General features: G+C 42.8%; 1 protein-coding gene across 8 annotated transcripts in view; it reads right to left on the bottom strand.

Annotated features, from left to right (window-relative positions):
- The window catches only part of KCNE2 (potassium voltage-gated channel subfamily E regulatory subunit 2), a 111,425-nt gene that overhangs the window by 36,784 nt on the left and 53,899 nt on the right, over positions 1-20,742 (bottom strand). For 5 of the 8 annotated variants that reach the window (XR_010612206.1, XM_065676900.1, XM_065676901.1 and 2 more), the window contains exons 1-5: positions 19,485-19,703; positions 13,716-13,843; positions 8,581-8,724; positions 6,019-6,130; positions 2,513-2,668 (exon numbers count right to left, since the gene is read on the bottom strand). The gene's annotated coding sequence lies outside the window, so the exon portion shown is untranslated. Of the gene's footprint in view, positions 1-2,512; positions 2,669-6,018; positions 6,131-8,580; positions 8,725-13,715; positions 13,844-19,484; positions 19,704-20,742 lie in introns of those variants that run through there. The other 3 variants (XM_065676897.1, XM_065676899.1, XM_065676898.1) reach the window with 3 other exon arrangements.

Below are 20,742 nucleotides of genomic sequence, written 5' to 3'. Positions count from 1 at the left end.
AGGTGTTTGTTTGTTTGGATAAGTATAGATTTAGGACGCTTATTTTTGGCATCCACTTTTTAAAAATCTTTAGCCTGTTCATCTCAGATTCAGCACCTATATGGCCATGTTATACAGCCAGCCAAACTCCCTGTCAAATCCAGGCAGAGTGCTCATGTCAGGCCAATTGTCTACATCTGAACTTAGGTGCCTGCCTTTCGTTTACAAGGCTGATCATGTTGGGCTTCGTCTGTCTAAGCCAAGAACTTTCACCTACGAATGAAGAGGACCCAGGACCACACTTCTAGCTCTTCAGGCCTTTCAGAGGCTCAGCATGTCACAGGTGGCAATGCTCCACTCCCTTATCCAGACAAAGAAATGCAAAAACGATTGTTTGTACTGGTGTTTATTATACCCCTGCAGTTATACTTGATTTGGACAGTTATTGAATATGCCTTTTGTATTCTCAGTGGGGCAAAACTCAACACTTGCTAGGCAGCAAGGTCTAGCAGTTGTTCTCATCCTGAAAATTAACTAGATTTTTTTTTCCCCCCTAAAAAAGGAACCCCACAATTTGCCTGCTAGTTTGTTTGTTCTCACCTCCCCCAAGATATAAGCCTTCTGTCAGGATACAATCACCAGGAAATATAACCTAGTACCTTTTTAAACAGAAAAATGCAAGGTAGAAGTCCAAACTCACCAATTATTTTTTACTCCTTGTTTTAAATAACCTGTCAAAATAAACAAATACCTTCTAGGCTTCGACTTTCAGTGGCAATTTTTAGTGCTGGCTGAATTTTAGCAGCCAACTTATAACAACAATACACCCTTATTGGCAGTGGCATGTATGCTACCATGGTAAAAATATTTTCAATGTGCAGACACTGTATGGTATTTTAATAGAAATAGCCTTTTTATTTTTGCTGACAGACTCCTCAGGCAAAGCTGGTTGATTGGAGAAGCATACCCACAGGCTGGCCAGCTGCATGCTGTGTTCAACACGCCGCTCTTACACCAGAGGCGGTTATCAGGAAGGAGGACTGCGGTATCTAATCTTAGTTCTCATTAAGACCTCCATAGTGGAGCCTAACTGGAGACACCAATGACGTATCTCATGCCCAAAAAGACTGAGGACTGCTGGGGGGGATTTTTTCCTGTACGCAGTAGACCTGTCAATTTATGTGGCAAGAAGCAAGTACAAAAGCAGGTGAAGTCTCTAAAAATAGTGGTGGTGAGTGAGATTTCCTAGCAAAGTGGATTAAAAATCCAAGGGAATCTTTAAACCAAATATTGGCTTTTGTAGAACAACAAAACCAGGATAGTGTTTCCACTCAGCCATAAAAGTTACTGCGGTTGTGTAATCATGTTGAGTTGTGGCCTTAGGAGAAGTTATAAAGCAGCTGCAGCAAATTAACTTTTCAAAAGTTATTATGGATTGGATGGAATCTAGAAAATTCCCCCATGTTATTTTTTTTAATAGAACTGTAAAATGAACAGCCGTGGATGGGATCTCATCTCAGGCCTCTCACCCTGCACAAGCACAGACCTGAACACTTCAAGGCGAAACGTAAAGCCAACAGTTCCCCTTCGCTCAGAAAAAATACCCCCCTCCTAGAAATAGGTGGATATCTTTTTTCCTGTCTAAGTGCCTGATCTGAATCCCACAGAATTCAGCCACAGGAAAGCCGCTACAGAGGCCTGATAGACCCTAGATAAGGTATAAGTTTGTGAGGTGACCTCAAATGACTGGCTTCTTGCAGAACAGTTGGGGATAACCGCACCTGAGAAAGGGGGGTGTAACACCAGAGGGAAACCCACGGGAGGGTTGCCACAGCTGGCACGGGGGCAAATGCTGTGTTCAGTATGGTGCTGTAAATGGGAAGTCACTGGTTCTCAGGTTAAAACACAACACTCCATCTCCTGCATTCCAGCAAGACCAGAACTCGGCCAGAGCAACAGGCTCTGGCCTCACCTGGGAAGAAGTTACAGTCACTCAACTAATAGGAGCACCTTGGCTTTCTAGGATGAGGCAGCTGTCGACCTTATCCAAAGTATAGTTTGTGAAAGAACAGCACAGCTTTGCAGAGCACTTTGAGGTTGCTGAGCCTGTGGAGTAGGCAAACGACAGAGGATCCATACAACAGCAGGAAATAAACCAACAGTACTGCACAAAAAGATGTGAAGTAAAACAGAAGACATTGGTATCATGGTCACCACAGTCATTAAGTATTTGGGATAGAAAATTTGTCATTTGGGAAATGAACATGCTTGAAAACTCCTGGACTGAGCCATGAGAAAATCACACAGTAATAGCCAGAAACACGTGGGGTGGGGGGAGGCAGGCATATTAGAGAAGAACATGCCTTGACGATGAACAAAATCCATACTGCAACTGATTTAGGACAAATGCCTTACATCTTAACCCATAAAAGCTCTTGAATTAGACCTTAAAGAAGCAAGGCACTAGAAATGCATTACCTCTGACTTTTTATCTGTATTGTTTTGCCCAGTCAGTGGTCTGAAATGTACGTACCTGTCTTTTGACTCATCATGTGTAACAAAATGCGAAGCACTGGAGTGACTCTAGGACATGGAGTTCCAGGTTCTTGTGGCTGCACCAGGTGACAGAGCACTTGGGTTCATGTCTAAACACTGAAGAAAGAGGCCAGTGCTTCCATGTATGCACCATCTGAGTATTTAGAAAGAAACATGAATTAGCTGTGCCTATGTCACCTTTAAGAACAGGGTACATGGCATTTCCATGCCTATTCGAAGCCAGCTAGTGTACCAAATCTGAAGGATCTGGCCCATTGCAATAGTAGTATGTGACACGTACAATGTTTCAGACGTTCAGAGTGTTCTCTCAGGATGAATTAGTGACTTCTCACTAACATTCATGTGAGAGAGGTATTTACACAAATAGGGAAACCAAGATCCTATTTTTGGAATATTCTGGAAGGAGGAAGCTGAGTTTGTCTACCAAAGAACTTGAAACAGAGCGCACAAATGCCTTTCATACAGAAAAAAAATGACTTTGTATACAAAAGAGGTTTTGACAAAATATGGGCTATTTTTAATATCCACAGACTGGCCTCCCTAGAGGCAAATAACGATTGAGGTGGTCTGAGGGACTAACAGAGACTACAGGTACTGTTCTTTGCAAACCTTTTTTAAAAAGTATCAATTTCCAGGCAATCATTAGAAAGTAAAAAAAGAGTTCAAAGTCTCTTCCGCCTTTATGTTTCATAACTCAGATCTTTTCTGCTTAACTTCGCACTTGTCTGGGTCAGTGGTTGTATCTTTCAATGTCTCTTTGCACTGCTCAAGGGCAAAAGCCTTAAAAGAGCCTCTGAATTAGTGATGGCCATCCTCTGGCCTGCAGGCCGATGGTAGCATGTGAACCATTTACAAGGGATCTGGGAAAAGTGAGTGAGTAGAAGTGTTGTCACTGTGCTTATGACATGCTCCACCTCTGCTATAAATTTTGTAGGGGTCCACTAACTGGGAGGTATTGGAAAACACTGCTCTAAATGACCTCATAATGACATTTATCAAAATATCAGCTGACCTGTTGAAGGCTCTTGTTCCTCACGGGTCTTGTTCCTCATAATACAAACAAAACTACTATGGCAAAAATAGTTTCCTGACAGATTAATGAGTTATGGATATCTAATATTTAAAGTACTAAAAAAGCAGGAGGTGAAAAAAGATTACCTTAGTATGACCTGAATGATTCTAACCCAAATTAGAAGATACGGACAAATAAACCTGAAGGATGGCTAGGTCATCCCTACATAGTGTGACAGCTCTTTTAAAGTCAGCATGTCACTATTCTGCACCTCTACTGGAAGATCATAAAATACATTGACTGCACACCTCCCCACCCCACCACTTCCACAGTGTTCACTTGATTGTACATGCTTTCTATCGCTCCTGGGCTAGAAACTGGGACAGAAACAGATTCAACTGCAGGATCTGTTTTGCATTGTTTACTCTTTATTTGCTTGGTGTGCAGAGGGCAGCGTTTCCAAAAAGCCTTTGTGACACTACAACTGGTCACTAACGAAATGTCAGTGGGAACTTTAGCACTGACTTCACCAGGAACAACGTTAGGTCAATGCTAGGCTCTTTCTGGAGAAAAAGATAGTTCAACAAAACCAACAAAAAGCCCTCAATCTTTGTTTTCCTTAAAATGATGTCTTGTGAGTGCATTACAGAGTGATGCCAATCCAAGGGGGGCAGGAAAGAATGCTGAGAGATGAAATGCAGATTCTCCTCTAAATATCAAGCGGAGAAAGCAGCCAGTGGATTGCCATATTTACAGTGTGTAATCGGCAGGAAGCTGTCACAGATGCCCTACATTCTCCAAACAATGTTTCAGTTTCTCTTTCCCTTCAAGATATTCTCTGAGATCCCCCTTATTTTCCTTCATACCATCACAGGCGGTTTTAATTCAAATGACTTAATTTTTCTATCTTAGGGTAAGCATGTATTTGTGCTTGAGAATCTGTACTATTCTTTATCAGTATGGATGGTGGTTCTCATTTCTACACTAGTCCAATAACGATGAAAACTTTCCAATTAAGAGCCTTCCCCAAAGTGAACATCATTTCCCAATCACTTTTTTGACTGATAATGGTGATCCTACTTCTAGGACCTGGGTTCCATATAGTGTTCAGTTTGTACTTGCTACAGTGTCCAAACCTCATCCAAACCTTACTCAGAATTAGTGGAAGTTTTTGTATCACCTCCAAAGGACATAGGCTTGCATTATAGCTTGTTACAGAATAATTCTGTTTTCTCCTACATGAACAGTCTTGTTCCCACTTACTCCTGCATATTTCTGCTGGGTGTTGTATCCTCACAAGGGGTGTTGCACAGTAACAAGAATTTTTGCCCTCAAATATACCTTCCTTAAAGCCCACTTATTGTTTTTGGGAAGTGCTCAGTTCCTTCAATTGTTTTCCTATCAATAAACTTTCACTCATTAATATGTTCTCCATGCTGGTGGCAAGTTTTACCTTTACAGCAGGCGAACAGAAAGGTAGTAGTTGGACCATGCAAACCCAACTGCTTCTTAGCTTTATACTAGCATGAATGAAAGACTTTATGGGTGCCACACTGTTCACTTCTGGCACTGAATGTCTCAGTAGCTGAGATCATATGCAAAACAGCTCCTTTTCCAGGGAACATATCCATTGATCCTATAGGAACACTGCATCCAAACCCTATGCAAACACACTACAGGGAACAAAGCTGGCTTATCTCCATAAGGCATTCATAGGATTGGAACAGGAAGCCAGTGCATTGTGTGCTATATTTTTGACTCTACGTTCCAGAGAAAAATGTCAGAAAAGAAGGAAGACATGGTCCATTAAGTCTGCAGTGCAACCAGGTTGTAGTCATGAACTGAGAATGGGAGCTGCCCACCAGCTTCTTGAAGACCTGGCAGTAAATGGGAAAAACAAAAAAATTAATGGCTATGTCCTCAATCTTCATAGCCATATCTCCATCCACTATAAATTTAGGCTGCTCCAGTAGAATTAGTGTGGATCACTGTGAGTCTGGCCACAGGCCTCCTAAGCCCAGACTTGCTTCAGGTCATTTTCCTGAATAACAGTATACACAGGCCACCATTTTCCAAGTGACTTAAGGCTGCCCAGTACCTCTGAAAATCCCAGCCTGAATATTTTCAGTGGCAGCAGAAAATGACTCTCTGCTTCTAATACACATTATCTGTTTTAATAAACAGAGTTCCTTTGTGTCTCCGAAGAAAATCCATACACCCTTCCAAGGTGACTTTGTTATTTATGAATGGTACCTGTGTGTAGTCAGAGTTCTCCGCTTGTGACAAATAGCTCCTAAGCTACATACATTAAAAAGTAGTTTTAAAGCAAGAAAATAGATTGAAAGGTATGAATGTTTAGATAGAACACCATCAAAAGAATCGTTCATGCTAGGTCAACCACTCTATTACCCCTCGGTCTACTTTATTGCAGACTCAGAGAAGTAGAAGATATGGATAATAGCCACTCATACCTTAAATTTCACCCTCAATCATAAAGCTTTTCTCTCTGTTTTCCACTTTACATGGAACAGCCAAGCCACTTATGTACTTGCTGAAGGCAACTGCCCACTTCTTACAGAAACCCTAAAAAGATGAAGTGATGACACAGTTATAAATAAACAATAGCTTGTTTTACAGAAGAACTGTTCGTTATATGCTGTTTCTAAATGAGTCCCAGATGTCTTTTTCTTACATGTACATCTGCATATAGTCATCAGTTTTGGCAAGGACAGCATGGAGCACGGTAACTCAGCATCAGTCAGGCTCACAGACTACCCTGGAATTTATCATTGCAGAGGGCTAGTTGTCATGGCTTTGACCAATGAAAGTAGTGAAGCAATGCTCCTGCTATTTAAGAAGTTTAGTCCATTTTGAAGCATGCCAACTAGACTCCTGGACTCCGCAGTCTAGCTCTGCAAAGGAGGTGGTTTTAACCTGCTTATCAAAGACTAGTGATAAGGTTTCAGAAAGTGACTGCAAGAGGCTTCTAATTAGTCTTTAATATATGCCACCCACAGAACCAAGAAAATGGACCTGCTCAAGCGAGTCCAGAGGAAGGCCACAAAGGTGATCAGAGGACTGGAGCACCTCTCCTGTGAAGACAGGGTGAGATACCCAGGGCTGTTCAGGTTGGAGAAGAGAAGGCTCAGGGCAGAGGTTGTAGCAGCCTTCCAGTACCTAAAGGGGGCCTAAAAAAATGCTGGAGAGGGACTTTTTACAAGGGTGTGTAGCGACAGGACAAGGGGGAATGGATTTAAACTGACAAAGGGGATATTTAGATTAGATATTTGGATAAAATTCTTTACTATGAGGGTGGTGTGACACTGGAGCACTGAAACTGCCCACAGTTGGCCCATCCCTGAAAGTGCCCAAGGCCAGGTTGGATGGTCTAGTGGAACGTGTCCTTGCCCATGGAAGGGGGCTTGGAACAAGATGATCTTTAAGGTCTCTTCCAACCCAAACCATTCTATGATTCAATGATTCTATGAAATGGGGGGAAAGTGGATCAAAACTGCAAGAGTAATCCTCTCTTAATTTAATTTTAAATTGATTGCAAGTGTAAGCCATCAGCAATAATATACCAGCAGATGCTGTTTCTTAAAGAAAGGGTTGGTGACATTCAGTGGACCAGATTGATAGGCACTGCTCTGACATCTCCTGGTTATCTTGGCCTTGGAGAATACTTAGTGTTCAGCCATGTCCTCCCCATTCTCTTGCACTTTTCCAGCAGCAGGCCAATTTAAGCAATGGTCCTTCCAACCAGTTTGCTGACCATTTAATTTCCTAGATACTTCCACTGACCTGCATGCAGAAAGAGGACTGAATGCATTGCTGTAGAAGCTTAACTCATGGTACGGGTCCCTCTTTCTTGGGTGTGGTTCTTGATTCACAAAGGATTCCTGATGTACCATTCCTCTGCTGGGAAATGGATGGACTTGTTACTACTGTTATCCATGGGATGTTATTAGTTATTGTCGTACCATGTTGCCTAAGAAACTCAGTCCTTAGGTTAGCACCTCATTGTGCTAGGAACAGCAAACCCTCTGGCTAAACTCTGGTCTAAGGGCTTTATGGACAGTGACTGAAGACAATGAATGGGCGTAGATTAGGGATGCCAAGAAGTAAGGAGGAAATACTGCAGGGCACAGTCAGCAGCAGTCATAGTATACCACTGTTGTCACAGCCAGGCTGCTGTCACAGAAGACCAGGGAAGGGGAATCTGAAAACACATAATGAAGTAACTTTGCAGGTTTTCCTGGGAAGCTCTCTCAGCAAAGGGGCACTATATATGAGAACAGAAAGAACTCAGATTGAAGTTCTAACACTGACATTAGATGCTGATAACAAGGCAGGTGAGAGATGAATTATCACCAAACATGATACCACAAGAATCTCACTGAGGGAGAGAAGCATCTCTCCATCAGGACAGTGTGGACAAGGAGCTTATAATAGGGAATAAGAATCAGTGTATGGGTTGAACAGAGAGGATTGGCAGAGTGAGAACAATATTCCTTAGACTACATTCTCAATAGAAAACTATTGGGTAGGATGGTAGGTAGAGTAAGGTCAGGAAAAGGGTGTTGTGGCACTTCATAGGGTGGAAGAGCAGGAACAAAAGACTAACAGATTTTGGTCTCATTTCCCAAGGAAATAATTCCAATATGGTCCTACAATCCATATGTTAGCATCCATCTTTTGTCCCGTTTAATAACTTCTGTATCTGTTGACTAAGTTCAGCCACATCTGTCAGGTGAACAGGCATCTCAAAATACAAAACTCCTACATAGTTCATGAAAATAGAAGGCAGAAGACAGAGACCTTAGAAGAGTCTTTGTCATGACCATATCATCCATATTATAAATGCACTCTGTATTAAACATCATACAGGAGAGAAAGAGGCCATATATATGATCTCAACGACATAAGAGCTTCCATTGGATACTGCATGTTGTTACATACCAAAGTTAGACAAACCCATCAGAAAACAGGATACGTAACTTCAAATATTCATGGAAGAATTAAAGGTGGCTTACGTTAGAGATGGCTTTGTTCCCATGTGCTCATATTTTTCTGAACCCATACTCTTCTTCCACCTAGAAATTCCACTCTTTTTTAGGATATTTCAGGACTTCCTATGTTTGTTTGGATTTCTGGACCTCTGGCAGATGCAGGGAGACCTGGGCAGCAGATATAAGAGACTTTTTTATACCCTAGATGCTTCAAATATATGAGTACACCCCACCATACACTAACAGGTCCTGACTAGTATCTATTACTATACAAGATTACTTGTACAATAATAGATACTTGTACAAGATTATTAATGGCAGTTAGACCTCAGTTTTTTGAGCCATATCAGTGATGCCTGAACACATGTTTCGTAGCTGGTCTTCACACATAATAAAAGTCCCACATGTTTTGGAAATGTTGGCTTTGCCAAGCATGTGCAGAACATCCTGTGTATCCTGTTCTTCCATGCTCTCATTCTGTAACCATAATGTCCACATTACCATGTCCAAAAAACCTCAAAAGAAAACATGGAAGAGCTATATATAGCTAACAAGGACTTTTTGGATTATTTTTACATAATCCAGACATTAAAAATTATGAACAGACTTAAGCAAGAGATGTGTAGAGGCAGAAATGGTGAAGGCAGAGATGAGGGGAAAGGAGGGCTACAGGAATTGTGATGAGAACAATTAAGAGTCCAGGGATGCTGAAGACAAGGTGGAGGAGACATCAGAAAGGCAGGAAGAGGATTAGTTTGGGCAGAAGGATTTGGCCTACTGTTCAATTTCCGTTTCCTCCAGTGAACATGTTTTATGCAACATGTAAAGCAATAAGGGAAACCCAAAGGAAGGCTATGTCATATAAGTCACTTTGAAAGCCTTTTTAATAGAAGGAGGTTTGAGCTGCAGGGTCTTGCAGAGCCTCTGCACCATTGTGCTGGTATTTCTACCTCGCAGAAGCATTCCCAACCACCCCAGCCAAGCAAACAAACAAACAGCTGCCATGTTGTTTGCCTTGTAGATGAACTCAGAAGAAAATACAGCTGCAATTAGTTGGCACACAGCTGTTGAATTGGATCCTTTATTGCCCAGCTAGTAGTGCACTGAAATGTGCCTTAAGCTGCAGTAGCTGTATGCAGAACAAGGGGTGCCACAGAAGGGGTTAACCATACACCTGTTTGCATGTTCATAATGTGGGATTTTTCCTGAGCACATTATTAGTCTGTTAGCTCATTTAGAGGCCATAATGAAGTCATTATGATGCCACCAGTATATTTTGCCAGAAAGCTGGCAATCTTTAATCTGCTTCCTCTACAGCATCTCACAAAGGAAGGGAGAAACCAAAACACTGATTTCAACTAACAATGCATTTATTTGCAGTGCTGGGTCCCAGCACATGCTGAGAAGAAAATTCTTTTGTTTATTCCCCCCTCCTTCTGATGGGTTTTACATAACAAGAAAGGCATAAAAGATCTCTTAATGCAACACAAAGCCACTACACCTTTTACACGCTTTTCATTTTCTCTGCACCTTCCTTTGACCTTTCAGCTGATGCAAGCAAAGATGAAGTTAAAAGTTCTTTTAAAATAGCCTTGGTTATTGAGTAGCCATGCATATATACACATTGCCTCTAACTGCAGTGCTGCACTTGTACCTTCTTAGGAAGACAACAATATATACTCAGCAGGGATTTCTAGAAGTGTGTCAGGAAGCAATGGTTGGCATGCCAACAAAGAGGACTTTCTGGGATTCAGGGGAAGATAAGGCATGTGGATAAGAACAAAGACAAAAGGGCTAATCCACCCCAGTCCAGTTTCACACTCACCAGTACATATGCATTTACAGATGGGGTAAAATTTACTTTCGTCAATCCCTGCTTTTGTTCCCCAGCTAAACAAACCCCACTGATACTTCAAACTCACATGGGTAGCATTTAAGGCAGATGACCAAAGGGGCTGAATGAGCTGAGTTTTCCCGTTACCAACAGCTGGGATGTGACTGGGTCATACCACAGGGGAAGAGTTGAGCCATATCTATCCAGCCCTCCATGCACGAGGGAATGTGTGTCTTACAGAGAGGTGAGTGGGTCAGGAAGTTGAGTTTAAGGGCAGATGACTACTATGACCATTGTCTTTACTAAGGGCCTGATTCAAAGCTCATGAAAGCTTCCCACTATTTTCATCACCTAAAAAGTTCAGAGGGAAGTAATTTTTCTAGTACCAACTAAATGTCAAAAAACTGCACAAGAAATCCTTCCATGATGCAGAAAGTTAGTAAATTCAATGGCTTGGTCACAGTTAATTGCCAGATGTTCTGCTCACCATCAAGTCCTCCTGAAGCTTCAGTTCAAACTCGTTTCTTCATACAATGGTAACTTTCTGAGTTACTGGATCCTGCTGCACAAGGGTGACTTCTCACAAGAGCTCCCATCAGCCACATCCAATACTGATAACAGCACAGCGAGATTAGCAAAAAGCTGGGACACCAGCAGTTCTGAGCCCACCATCCTGCTTCAAGTGGCAAACAACTGCAGCACAACTGATACCTGCCTGCGGCTAAAGCTTGCAAATCACCATTTTGTGATGATACTCTTGTGTTAGAGCACTAGCAGCACAGCTGAACGCCAGCAGGGCTACTTGGTTTTGGTAGATGGCGCACAGCTGCCAGCAGCATGCTGACATGCCACGATGATCTGAGCATCCCCTTGCAGCTACAAAGGGATTCAGGGCTGCACCACAGCCCTGAATTACCACTCCTGTGCTCTCCTCCAGTACATTCATGGTGCACTGGTGAGACAGTTATTAGTGGGCCCTAAAGTGGGATAAAAATGAAGATACATGCTCATGCGGAGGGAGCAGAGAGCATTAAGGGACAAGGAAGGCACTGTGAGCAAGTGTGGATTGAAAGAGGAAGAGGCAATGAGTGTATCATGGGTTGCTTTTCAACAAAACAAATTATGTTCTCTGAATTTGTATGTGGCACATACTGCACAGCTGGGGAACTGTGATCAGATAAGAGAAAGAAGAATAGCCTTGGACTTAAAGCATGTGAGCAGAACCAGACAATGTGACTCTTGTAAACGGCTTTGACCACCCAGCTCACTGGTGGAGATCTTCGAGAGGGTTACTTGAAGCTGTAGCTTCCAAAATGCATGGGCAATCCAGTGTGGAGGAAAGGAGAAAGCCAAGGATGGGGAAATTATTGTCCTCGGTCACTAGGAACAGTCAGCACGTTGTGTGCATGTTGCTCATATAGCAAAGCTCTTGGCACTTTGCCACTCCTTGTGGTCACATCTAGCCCTGAGAGGCCCTGACAGCTTGTGTGCTCTCTCCTGCTGTGACCCAAGAGCCTGGGCATACAGGCTCCTTGCAGAGAGCCTGAGGACAATTAGATGGCTCTGGGAGATGGCCTTGAAAGCAAATGAACTGAGACCCAGAGGAACAGAGCTGAATGCCTGGGCCCAAGAAGCTGCACAGGGTACTAGTAGGACATCTGCACTCCCACCCTAGATGTTTCTCATGCTCTGTGTTTTGAACATGGCCTTAGAGCCACTGACCAGTATTAGAGCTATCAACATTATTCTGGAGATGCTTCAACATCCACTCTGTGCCTGACAGCAGGGAGTGCTGAATTTAGCACTTGCACACAGAACATAAGCACTAGGTCCATCCATTACACAGTGAAGTGATGGAGATACACTACACAGCTTCCATGGAGTTGGTGCAAAGGAAAAACAAAACGTAACTATGATTTCAACCCGTAACACAAGGAGCTTTTGTGTTTATCCATGCTATGACCATGAGTCAAAATGAAGTAGCACCTTCTGGCTCTCGAGGTTGACAACCAGGCAGCTGGAAGCTCTCAGGAAAACTTGGAACCTACCAAGTCACCATTTTTAGGTGGGAAAATAAAAAAGGTGTAACCAGGGGGAAACTGAATAACAAATGATAACAGCAATAACAGATGTATGGCAGCCATTTAGAGTGGTGAAACCAAGACTTCTATTGAGGAACTTCGGCTTGGACTGCGGAGTGAAGTTGGCACCAGCTGTAGCATGGGAGAGCTGTACAGCATCTTGGTGCACCTACAGTGGTTAGATGGTAGTGGGGGGGTATCTGGGAAAGAGAGTGGTGGCAAGATGGCTTTTTCATCACCACTGCTGAATGCATAGACTTAGGTGCTTGAAGATCAGGAACATCAGCTTCTCTGGGCTAAATGCTCCATAGGTATCTCAGCCCACAGTTTTGAAAAGCCACTTGAATATTCTTCACTCCTGCACTTGCTGGCAGCACAGTCAAACATTACCTCCATTGATTTTAACACAAGTCAGATAACCAAATACTGAATTGATACTATTAGCAGCCAGTTAAGAAGAGTCAAAGAGTGCAGGGAAATGAAGAGAGAGCTTCTGAGGCTCAGGTTAATCCCCTGATGCCTACGTCAGATTTCTATTATTAATACAGATTTATTACATTAATCATTCTGTCCTAGCACTATTAAGAAGAAAATTTGCATGAATTTTTTGCTGATCTTGTTAATCATGAAGCACGTTATCGCTAGAAACACTCCTAAATGCACTTACATTTTATCTATGCTATGTATATATCCTATAGCTATATCCCACTTTCATTTTTATCTCTCTATATATCCCTTTCATTCAAGATCACCTGAGTCCATGACATAGCCAAATGCCTTACTTACTGCATCAGCTGCAACATTCCTATGCTAGTATCATCTAGGCTTGAAGCCAGGTATACATATGTGTACACTAGGACATCACAAACATATAGGAAAGAGCTATTTCTATACCAAGACTGTGTATGTTGAAAAGATTAAACTTCAGTCTTCTCATGCTGCAAACTAGGCTAAGAAAACTCTGCATTTAAAAGAGTCAAAAATGCTGCTTGAAGAATTACTGAAATGTCAAGCAGCATATGAAAGGACTCTGTTTTCATGTCGTCTCCATGCTCTAACTCCTTTCACATCCCTCAGGATTATAATTTTTTTAAATTGCATTAGAAAAAAAAGGCTCAGTCATCTCAAGTGTTCGATTTAAATGCCAAGTTCCTGCCTGGATTCACATTTTCTAGCTCAGTTTTAAATCATTGAAACCAGATTGAATAGGGTGCCTTGTTTGGTAAGCATTGCTGTTCACCTACCAACAGAACTTCAGTGTGGTCCTCTTCTGCAGACATTTACTCATTGACTCGATGGGGACTACTCAGGAGAGGAAGGACCTTTCAGGCCTGCTGCGTATCCTTTTGTCTCATCCTGCTATTAAATCTCTCTGAAAAAGAAACATTAGCATTCTGGAAACTGATACTGTAGAAAATTCTGTGGTCCTTTGAACCCTGGAAGTGCCAATTCATGTTTTGCTTACAGAAGCAAAGCAAATGGCTTTTTCCCCTCAAATAACATAGCAATTGCTTTCTCTGTCTTGTCCACGAGACATTAAACAGTTGGGCTTGTTTGTCACACAAAATCAAATTAAGGGGGGCATGACAAGTTAGTGTGTGTCTTCTCTGAAGAATGAGAAAGAACTGATGCTCACGTTCCTGCCAGCACCACCCGCTTGTCTAACCTGGAAGGGCCAAATGCCATTTCCCAAGGTAAGAGCAATTCACAGGTGCTTTCCAGGTGTGGAGCTGTGATTTACCTCGCTGCTAAGGGGAGCCAACTGTGGCTATGCGTTTCAAGGGTGGAAAAGTCTTCCACCAGCATTCTTGTTTCTCCCTGTTCATGTCTCTTTGTGTCCTCCCACACCACACTCCCTGTAAGCTGGATCCGCTTATAGTTTCCTCTTTGGATTTGGAGAGCAAATATTCCCCTTGGTCTACTCCCAGCATAACCACTACCAGCTCCAAAAGCCCTAGTTAACTTCTGCTCTGTCCAAGCAGGATGTTCTTCCAAACGTGCAGGCGCTGATCCAGGGGGCACAGCCATATCCTGCTGAAGAGGGAAAAGGAAAACAAACACCAGAGCTTCAGCTGCATCGCCACAGGTAGTCATGGTTGTTGTGATGCCATTGCTAGCCCTCTGGATCTGAGCAGCTCCACAGCAAACTTGTAGCACCTTGAAGAGCCATGGCTGGCTTCACACTGAAAGTCCAGCAGCATCCCATGTCTATGCCCTGGTTACATTGAGCTCCATGAGGCATTTCCCTGCACTCTGAGCTTTTTCCATATCCTTCTCCTAGGAAGACTTTTATGATGGCAACATCCTGCCCCAGATGTAGGAAAAGAGAAAGGGTGTAGTACAACAGTGGTGGTGAAGAACAGAGCAGATATTAATATCCTTAGTGATGTCTGCATTTCATTTTCCCCTTTAATGTACAGCCTGGCACTTCAGCTGTAGTTGATGTTTCCATGATTGCACCTGGTTTGGGAGTTAAAAAAGAATATACTTTCTGTTGCTATTGCCCTGTAGGTCAGACTAGCTTGCTCTAAAGTTTCTACTTGTTATGTATGTACATGTGAGTTTAATAAAGTTTGTTGTCTGCTTAAGCTCTGTTGTTGTCTACTCAATTGTAGGGAAGCGGGAAGCTGTCTCTGTGCCAGAAGTTCTCTTATTGAAGTCTAACAAAACAGTGAGCAATCTAGACAAACCAATAACATGGCACCCTGTGTCCCCAGACCAGCATGCACTAAGAGCTTCATTAAAATCGATCTTGAATTCAGCAAGTAAATCAACACTCACCCAAGACAATACATTAAATTAATCAGGCACAAAATACCCCATACAGATCAGCAGGCCAAAAGTTTCTCAAAAATAAGCACAACAGAAACTTTCAGTTCTTGGTCAATATCAAAGTACCATGATGTTTCACCACAAAGCAGCACATATAATTAGCAATCAATTACTCATTAAAATTGCCCCACGAAGCAAGCATGTGAGCACATACAACATCTCTAATTCCCTTTGGCTCACTGGTTTCTGGCCTTGTTTCATTATAAAAGCACCTCTAGGATGTGCAAAAAGGCAAAAGGGCTTGTTCATGTCCCAGGCCCACTTCCTTGACTGGCAGACTGTGGTGGGTACAGCAGACCATGACCAGGAGAGCTGCCTTCCTCACGAGCCTGGAGGATGAGCCCTCTCACTGTTGGCAAACCTGCCTTTTCTGCACAGACCCCAGACTTTCCGGGTGCCACTCCAGATGCCACGTCAGAAAGAGAAGAGATGGCATGGCAAGGTCCTCCCTACATTGTCCCAAGCTACCAGTGCCTGTGTCACTGGAAACAGCCCAGCTTCTCGGCTGTAGTTACCGGATCTCCTTAATGCCATCTTCACCACCATGCAGGAGCATGGCCATGTTGCCCAGGAAATCCTGCCCAGCAAGGAAGCAATACCCCTTGTGATTATTGTATCTGCAAGGTTTGCAAATCTTGGAAGGGCAAATGATGGCAACATTGTGGCTTGAGAGCCCCCTCTGTCATTATTTCCAATACACCCCTATTTGTGCCTGCCTGTTGGGCCATGACCTGCAATCAACATCTCTCATGGTCAGCCTAACACTTGATTTTCCAACATCAGATGGGACATCCATATTTCTAATGTAAGATTTCCAAGACAGCCACACATTACATACCCCACTCCTATGGTGCCAGGGGCTTTCTATCAACAAAAGGCTCCCCTAAGTGTGGAGATACCAGACAAAGACTGCAGCTTCCCAGAATACTTGCATTCAGGAATTAACTGAGGTAAACACACCAGGGCTGTAAAACAGACACAGAAAAAAATAGCCTGATCCCTAAAAAAGTTTTAAAATAGGTAAAAAAGAAGAAGATTTTCTGGGACCCCTGAAATGTGAACCTCTTATCCCCGTGCTGCTCAGCAACAGAGACTCTGTGCGAAAAGACTACTCTCACCGCGCAGTGTGCTGCCCACAGCTTTGGTTTGCCACGCAGCTGCATTGATACGGAGATTTAGACATTTCCTCGCAAAGTCCATGTGGCCCTGAGAAGGCAAACCAGGAGTAGCCAGGAGATAATGTTTGAGAAAGGGTGAGTTGTATCTCCAAGGTGATTTGGATCGTTGAGCAGAGTTCTTGGTAAACTGGACTGTAAGATCCCATTTCTGAGAAATCACAACAAACAGGGTGTCAGTAACTGGGAAGTAAGACTGTAGGCAAAGTCCTTAGCAAAACCTGCTGTCTTGTGAAGTGTTGCTGGTCCTTAGCACGGCACATCAGCTAAGCTATGGCAGCAGGGGTCTCCTCCTTCTGAGGGCAGAGCCTGTGGGTTTGGGGTCAGTGTGCGGGCACCTCTGCTGAGTGCTGGGCTGAGCAGGTGATCCCCGGAGTGCCAGAAAGCTTGATCAGCCCCAGGGCTGGCAATAGGGGTTGAAGCACTGTTGCCCAGGGAGCACTCAGGAAAGGGAGCTCAGCCAGCTGACTCATGGTCATTTTTTATGCCACTGGCTGTCAGATAGACACCCAAAGAAAAAATAAGAAACAATCTCGGCACCAATTTGCTAGGAGAACATCCTAGAAGTATTTATTATTGAAAGGTGTGATTGAGCAGTGACATTCAATGTTTCCATTTTTCAATCGTTTCTGGGCTTTTTCTTCTTTTTTTCCTTGTGGTCTTTGTAAAAACACCAGAATAATAGCTATTTATTAAGAACTGGCATTCACTCAAAATAGTTTCTCTTAATGTGAATGCTCTTACTGACACTGTAAAATTTATTTACAGTTTCTCTTTTTTCTTCTGTTCATTGTTTGGATGTACCATAGGACTCCAATAGAAAAACCTGTTATTTATGCTAAACAGATGTACTGTGAAAAGCCAGATGCAACATGGATGATAACCAGCAGCTGGGCAAGCCCTAACAGATAAGCTGCCTTTAACTGCAGGTTTTCTTCATGCCCACAGTTGTTATGGCAGTTTTCTCTGCTTCTCACTTTACTTGCAAGTGCACAGAGGTGCTTACAATGGAGATCTAAGTCCCCATTACTTCCACAGGCTAAAGAATAAAGTGTGGGGATCACTTCCAAAGTGCTTTCTCAGTCTCCGCATGCCTCCTGATGCCTTTCCCAATTGAAAAAAAAAGAGACAAACAAAAAACCGAACAAGGTGAGTTTAAAACAAAACATGTTAAAAACAACCAACCAAGACAAAAAAGTGTGCAGGAAGTTGAAGTGCTGCCTGGATTTGCCTCAGACACATTTACCTCCAGAAATGGTCCCTCAAGGCCAGGTAGAGTTTGCACTTGACAAAATTCAGGCATGGCAAGGCAAACACCAATACAGCGTGCTCATGGCAAGGTGCACTCCAGCTTCATCCTGTGGTACCTCAGGTGCACACAGGCCCATACTACAGTGTTTAAGATCAAGAAAATGACAAACACGTAAAACCAGGTAGCGCTCAGGACTGCCAAAAGCCTGTTGCCTGTGTAGTCAGTGAAGAAGGATGCACAAGGCACCCTACAGGTGGGGTGTGCTGGGTTCATGATTTCTTCTCCCTTTTGACCACCTACGGAGCCAGAGCCTACAGAGTAGGTGGTCTGAATCACACATCACTCCTCCAGCCAAAGACATCAAAGTAAGCAAGCAGGACACAGCTGGATACTCCTGCTTTCTCCTGAATATGAGCCATTGCTGTGGCTCTCCTGCACAATTCATTCCATTGACATTGTTCAGTTCTCATCCTATAAAGCATTCATTTAACTCAGAGGGGAAGAAGAAGTCAATTAAAAGGAAAAAAAAAGTCCAACAATAAATTTTTAACATATTGTCCCAAACAGAAAACTGGACCAGGTGCAGATCCATGATTAGGATCAAGTGATGGGAAGACGTCCAAAGCGTTCAGCTGAGCTGATTGCAGAGGCCTGGCTTTGAAGACTGTATACAATGAAGCAAGTCATTAATAGTTGGACTTTCACCTTCCTGGCAATAGATGAGTCATGCATTTGAGAAGGTCAGTGCCTTGGATTTTAAGAATGGAAGAGAAAATCAGGATCATTTGCCCTGCAGAACACAGGCTGTACAATTTTCTTTCAGCATTAAGACTGCAGGAGGCTAATACCTCCATGTACCTGGTGCCTTAGTTCCTTCTGCATGATTGGGCCAGGAGGGAGCCACTGACCCAATTTATAGCTAAGCATGTCAACCTCAGTAACAACAGCATTTTGTTAAGACCTGGGTATTTGTTACTCTTATGTTTCCCACTTTCTTCATCTGGAGACAAGCTCTCCAGTTCATAAATGATATTCCATTAGAGCAATCTGATCCCTTGTTTACACGATAGCCCATGTCTCCACATTATGACTAAAGCCCCAGAACAGCAAACTGATTAACCTTTGGAGAAATGTTCTCAAAAGCACAAGTAGTCTCACTCTTCTTCAGTGCATCACTTGGTGTCACGCTCAGAACATCAACGAGGAAAGAGTTCCTCACAGTATGAGGTGGTTTGAGCCTATTAGGGGACCAGCCACAAGGGCATTTTGGCTCTTCTCAAAGCAAAGGGAAGCAATAGTTTCACTGCCTGATAAGGCAAGGCAAGAGAACCACCTGGCTCCAAAGCTGGGTTTTCTGAAGACCTTCACACTGTCAAATGGGGAAAACAATGAGTGTGTACAGGTTTTTGAGGGAGATACTTGTAAAAATAAATCATTTTTGTGTGTGATGATATGCCTGACATGTAAGATACACAAAAGGGAATACTAAAGTAGTGTGAATAGAGCCTAAAACTGAGAGCTATGGAATGTTTCTGTATCCTACCTACCAGCAAGTAACAGCCTGCCCTCAGAACAGAGCTGGTTTTGGATATGTGTTAGCACGCTGCTTAGACAGAAATGGTTGATAGATCTTCCTGAGGCAAATTAAGGGGGAAAAAAAAGATAGAACCAAACAGTTCTAGGTCCTTCCTCCCCCCAGGAAAGCAAGGAGCATCCAGAGAAGCTTCCAAATAACAGATTTAATTTTCACATACCTCTTCCACCCACTCGGTGTGGGTACACTGGAATGAATTCACTAACTTCTAATATTTCATTTGCAAGAAAGGTTCCTGTAAACGTAAGACAGTGTCCAGGTGACAGATTTCCAGACAGCTTTGTATCTTCTCTCTCAAAAAACTTTGGAAAGAGAAAATGCAGACTAGCCTCCCAAGCTGTATCTTCTTTCCTGAGATATTCCTATGGCTCTTTTTCTCAATACTAGGTTTGGAAGACATCTATACCCCCTTGAGAGAGAAATTAAAACCATAGGCATTCCCAGAATAACCGCATTTATACAAGCTTCCCTTCCCTAGAGGAGAAGGAGAGGGACTCAAAACCTCGAAGACTGTTTTAGAACTTTCATGGCACTTAGCCAGAAATTTCAAGAAGACTTCATGTGGCCATAAATCAGCTGAATTGGTCAATGTGCAGAGACAACTGACCAAAACACTCACCCAAAGCTAGATGATTCACATTTCTGAGAAAGCCATGAAACAAAAGATTTTGCCTTAAAAAGCAATGGGTTCCTCAACTTTTCTTAGAGTCATAACACACTGCATGAACTTTCATGATTACAAGGACCAACATAACTGAATTAATGAAGAAGTATATCCAGACATTTCTTTCAGTGCTGGCAAAATGACAAGTACACACCAGGTGACCAAAACCTCAACATTCTACATGCCTAGCCGTAAAATTCTTGCACAAGTATTCTCACAAACACTTCCATCCTGCTGAATGACAATGACTAGAATCTTTTTTTGTTATATCCCCTATTCACATATATTTTTATGTCAGGAAATTCTGTTTCTTTTCAAGCTGAATGCCTTTTCTCATGGCTACAGAGGCCATTATTCTGGAGGAAGAACTATCGAGTCTGCCTGTCTCTCTTATTTTTTAAGTGCAATTGTCCTTTAGAGTGAACAAAGGCCTTCTGAAAAATCAGTACCCTTGAAGATACATTCACTCAAGATGAATACACAGCGTGGTTATTTTGGAATAGGGAAAGTATCTTATCCCATATAGTTCTAGGAATAAATACAGATACCAGCAGCAAGTACTGGGGACTTTCAAACACTCTGGAGATTCCTTTGGGCTTCCTGGGTTCTGTTCATCCTACAAGACAACCAGCTGAAGTATTCTGACTGAATTCTTTGCTGCTTATATATATGCTGTGAATTGGGAAAAGGGACTTCTCAAGCCATTTTCCAAATGGTGGCCTTAGCTGGTAGAAAAGAGGCAAGGAGAGTCCTT

This window comes from Lathamus discolor, chromosome 4, assembly GCF_037157495.1.
Source record: "Lathamus discolor isolate bLatDis1 chromosome 4, bLatDis1.hap1, whole genome shotgun sequence".
In the NCBI taxonomy this organism is placed as follows: Eukaryota; Metazoa; Chordata; class Aves; order Psittaciformes; family Psittacidae; genus Lathamus; species Lathamus discolor.
The sequence above is the reverse complement of the archived record's forward strand: the minus strand, read 5'-3'. Positions and strand labels throughout refer to the sequence as shown.